Genomic DNA, 5,497 nt, shown 5'->3' with positions numbered 1-5,497 from the left:
GAGAAGAAAAGAAAAGAAAAGAAAAGAAAAGAAAAGAAAAGAAAAGAAAAGAAAAGAAAAGAAAAGAAAAGAAAAGAAAAGAAAAGAAAAGAAAAGAGGTTGTTTTACAAGCTAGAATCCCCATTAGATGTAGTGTTGTAGTTTTTAATTTACTATTCTTCATCTTTTGTAGTTAGGACCAAATATTTGTTTTCTCATCCTCAAATGAAACCAATAAAAGACCAAATATAATCAGTATAATTATGCTCAGGAGGAGACATTTCCCTCACTCTATTACTGTTTCCAACTGGGCCAGTGGGAAAAGTGTAAGAAGTCAGGAGAACTTTGACTGCTTTCTGCTCTGGCTTCAGGTAGAGGAATGGTGGCTCCTATCCTTGTAATAGATCCCTTTACCGTTTTTGTTTGTTTGTTGGTCTGTTTGTTTGTTTTGCTTTTTTGCTTTTTTTACATGCCTTTATTACACTCATTGGGTAATACTAATTAATCATGGTACCACTGAGTCTTTGATATTTATGGAGTCTATGTGTTCTTGCTTTTTATAATTTCTCTTTTCCCAAGTTTTGCTGTTCACTCCCTCAACAATGGGGGGATGTATTTAAGGTTTTTTTGGACTTGTATATCTGCGTTTTGTGAAGGCATGTCAAGATCTGATGTTCAAACATGGAAGAGAAATTCAGACACAATACTTAATGTACAAAAGTATGAGTCATGTCATAATAGAGACAGCTTCACTCAGGAAATACAAGAGTCCATGTCACAGCTGAATGTGCCTGCAGATTTCATCCTCTGTTAATGTCCATGCCTCAGATCATCCCAAATGAGTTTGTTCTTAATCTTTACTTCTGTATCATTTCTTTTTTTCCATGCCTACAGATAATTTATTTTGTATTTTTTTAATTAGGTATTTATTGCATTTACATTTCCAATGCTAGTCACAAATAATTCTGTATCATTTTTAAATTTCAGAAATCTACTGTCTTCACCTGAACTCACCTGTAACCTTGCATTCTTCCTCCTTAGGCTGGTGGTCCTGATTCTTTGAATCTGTAATCATACATACAGACTGTTCCCACTATCTCCATTGAGTGTGGTTGTGTATGTGTCTGGATCTTTCCAGGTAGCATGGCAAATTCTTCATCTTCAGCTAGTGACCATTATTCTTTTGCTTTCTCTCTTCCTTTGCTCCACACAGGAGTGACATTGTTCTTTGAATCATTATCTTCTTGGCATAGGAATGAGAAGAATGCTGATAAGAAAATTGGTTTCTCTGACCATCACCTTTAAGAGCCCCTTGAAGGAATTTCTGAAAATGTGGACCTGAAGCAACTGACATTATGGTTGCTTCAGTATGGAGGAGGTCCTGACCAGTTCCGACGTGCACTTAATATCTCAAATGCATTTCCCTGCAGTTTTGCCAGCTCTGCTTGACATGCAGGAAGAGAACTTTAATCTTTCATTGAGTTTCACAAACAGGATGTGAATGTAGAGGAAGCTTTGAAAAGTTCCCACAGCAATTCAGAAATAAGAGATTTGCAAGACATTTCTGGAGCCAAGTTTCCTGTTCTCCAAGCTGAGCTGTTGTCTGCTAAGTGCATCTAGGACTCCTGGGACTCACCACCAGGCCAAGATTGGCTCTGATAGAGCCTGCTGTACAAGATCTTTGTCATGAGTCCAAGGAAACAAGTTCTGGGAGCCATCCCTGCAGTCTGCAAGCAGGATGAAATTAACTTACATTTTCTGTGATAGTAAAATATATTGAGTTTATTAATGCTAGCTAATTCTTTTCTGATCTTTTTATTACCCCTAAGGATATTTATAAGTGCTTATTATACTCATGAAGTATATTAATACCAGCTTGAACAGGAGGTATGTGAAGAGACTACAGCCACAACTCACTAGATGCTTTCTGCATACATCTGCTGATTCCAATATTATAGGACAAAAAAGACAGGACCCTTATTTTTCCATACTGTTTAATATTTTTGGTTAGATTTTTCTCCTTCTTACTCCATTTTATAGTATTATTAAATTTTAAAAAGTATTTTATTCTATATTTAGTCCTCTAATACTCTATCTAAATTTATTTGCATATTTCATTAGATTATAATCTATTAATTTTAATAAATCTCAAAAAAAGAAATCTCTTGGTTTGTAATTATTCATCACAAAGTCAGTTTTTTGTTTTGTATCTACCCTTATAATAGTTTGATTTGTGTGTAAAGTTGCCACAACCAAGAACTACCTAGGAGAAGAGTTTGAATTGAGAAATTAATTTAGAATGGGTTGGCCTACAGGGATATCTCTGAGTAACTCTTCATTGCTAGTGTATGTACAAAGAACCAGCCAATTGTGAGCAACATCACAATTCTCCAGTCAGAGGCTCCTGATCAGTATAGGAAAGAATAAAGCTAGCTGATACAGGCAGGCACCATATGGGTGCATTCATTACAGTCTTATAATGACCATGAATGCGATGTGACCCTCACAGCTCTTTCCTGACTTCTCCCCAGAATGAACTGTAACCAGAGCTTGTACGTCAAATGAACATTTTCTTCCCTTGTTTTTTGTTGTTTTTGTTGTTGTTGTTTTGTTTCTTTTTGTTTTGTTTTAATTTTGGCCAGGCTTTCTCATCACAGCAACAGAAATAAACTACAATGATCTTACTTCTATTTTTAATCTTTCTCATTTCATCCTTTATCTCCATTCATGTTTTTGCCTTAGCCAACTTTTAATTTCATACTTTAGTTTATATTTTTAGCAATTTTTACTAGATTTTTAGTCATTTTATTTCACCTTTCCATAGTTGTTTTTCCTTTAATACTTCAAATCATGTATATTTTTAGACCCCAGAGCCTTGTATATATGAGGTCTTGGGTGTAGGACTTCAGTCCTATCATCTCATTGATCAAAGGATATAGTTTCTCTAAATGGTGGTGTTCTTTTTAGCAGTGAGAGTCATTTTTCAATCCACTTATCATGTTTGCATGTCCATACTGTGATGACTCATGTATCTTTCCTGAACTATTTTTAACGTTTTTCATGGACTGTTTTTCTTTGAATCCATACTTTATGACTGATTAAAAACAAAGAGAAACAACAAAGGTTGTGGTCAGAGAGATGGGTCAGTAGTTTAGAGCATTTGCTGTTCTTGCAGAGGACCCAGGTTCAGTTGCCAGAACCCACATGTTAGCTCACCACCATCTGAACTTCTATTTCAAGGAAATACAACACTATTTGCTGGCTTTTGCAGGCAACAGGCATATACATGATACACATACATACATACATACATACATACATACATACATATGTACATACATACAGGCAAATTTTCATAAACATAAAACAAAATAAATCTTTAAAATCAAATGAAGTGTGAAAGGTTTAATCTCATAAAATTTTTCCTAACACATAAATTAGTCCAATATTGTTGAGTTCAGCAACATTCAAACTTGCCAGAAATTTATGGAGATGAGTTACAAAGTGTAACATGAATGCCTCACCATTTACTGCATATTCCTGTCCAAAACTTCATGTCTAAAACTCCTGCAATGCCAATTAATCTAAGACAACCTAAGTGCATCTGTAGCCTGCCGTTCCAAACTCTTCAACAATCTTATCTCATCTGGGTCCCCCGATTCCTATGAGCCACACTGTCAGGCTTCTTAAAACAACCACAAGCTTGGTAGTAATTTTCTGCCTTAATTACTTTTGCCATTACTTTAGCAGAGTATTTGACATAGAAAAGTTAAAGGAGGAGGTTTATTTTAGCTCACAATTTAATGATAAAGATTGTAGGGTAGTTGAAACAGTTCAGTTGGTGGCAGTGAGAGACAGTAGCCGAACTTATTCACATCTTGGTAGACAGAATTAGAAGGAGTCCTATGTGCTTTAGTTCTTCTTCATGAATACACACACACACACACACACACACACACACACACACACAGAAAAAAATTAAATTTGCTTCTTTTTTGTATTGAGTGAAGCCCTGCAATGCATCTTGTATCAGAAATTATCTTTAGATAAGATTCTAAACTTTCAATGCAGGGGCTTGGCAATCACAAAATTTTTCTTTCTGTATAATAAACGTAAACTGCTACCTCTAATGGATCAAATCAGGAGTCACTTTAACTAATCCGAATAGGTAAGTGTTCTACAATTTTATGAAGCAAACAACTTGTTAAATTATGTTCAGATAATTAAGCCAAGAGAATAAAAAGAAAATTGTTAGGTTTCAGGTTAAGAAGAGTGTGAACTGTTCATCAGCCAAATGAAGACAAAAATAACAATGGAAAAATTAAATGTGAGAGTTAAAAAAACAAATTTAAGTTATTGAGCATTATGTAGTATAAATTTACATTTCAGACTAAAAAAACCACATAGCATTATAATGGTTTCTGTATTTGTGATGCTAAATAAAAATACATTGAAGCCTTGATAAGTGAGACAGCTTTGCAACCCAATTAAATGATGAATATGAAAGAGTACAAAGGTAGACACATACAAAAGGTAGTCCTTCGAATAGTGGTCCAACTCATATCCAATATAAGTTCACATATTTATATCTTTGGTACACAAAAGTAAATAGTTATATAAAGTGGTCATGGTTTAATTATTCATCAAATAATTTAAAGCCTTATCTACCAGATAATGGTAAAATGAAAATAAAAAGAAAATATCAAACATGTAATAATAACAAGGAACACCTGAAAGATGAATTATTAGTGTGAACTACTAGTGTGTAAATTATGACAAAAATCTTTGAAAGACAACTTTTTTTTGCTAAGTTTGAACAAATCACATACCCTATTATTCACATATTTGTAACCCATAAAGGTTGTTCTATTTAGCTAAAATGTGACCACTGGTAAATAATTTATATAATAGGAATATGACAAACATAATTCCAGGAATGTTTCTCTGCCATGTAATTCAAATTAGAACCAAACAAAAGCAGTTTAACAGCAGTTAATATTAAAAGCAATAAGCATTCATTGGAATTCTAACAACTGAAATGAGTGAGCTGTAACAGAAAACCTCCATGCAAAGACACAATGCTATACAAAGGAATGGGAGGCCAACATAGATTGTACGATTCCATTCATTATCAATGCCAATGAAGCAAGCAAAAAATAGTCTTAGATGTCAGAGTTCTGAAATCATTTTCAGCCTAATAATTGATAAATCCATTACACAAAAGTGAGATTTTTGATGAGAAATAAGCAAATGCAAACATTCCTCTCAGCAGATGCTGCATATAATTAAAGGTATTCGAATGATACATGAACAACTCTTTTGTAGAGATGTTAATTATATCATGAATGTATCATCAGTAAACTTCAGTACAAGACCAAAGTAAAAACATCTACAGCTGAAATGCACAATACAATCCATTAACCTTGAGTTCTACCACCCTTTGGCATCTTTTCCTTATTAATTTTGTTGTTTTCTTTATGAGCTGAGGGGATGTTTATAGCATCTGTCCTAATAATGA

This window comes from Mus caroli, chromosome 8 (genome assembly GCF_900094665.2).
Source record: "Mus caroli chromosome 8, CAROLI_EIJ_v1.1, whole genome shotgun sequence".
NCBI lineage: Eukaryota > Metazoa > Chordata > Mammalia > Rodentia > Muridae > Mus > Mus caroli.
Note: the sequence above shows the minus strand (reverse complement) of the source record.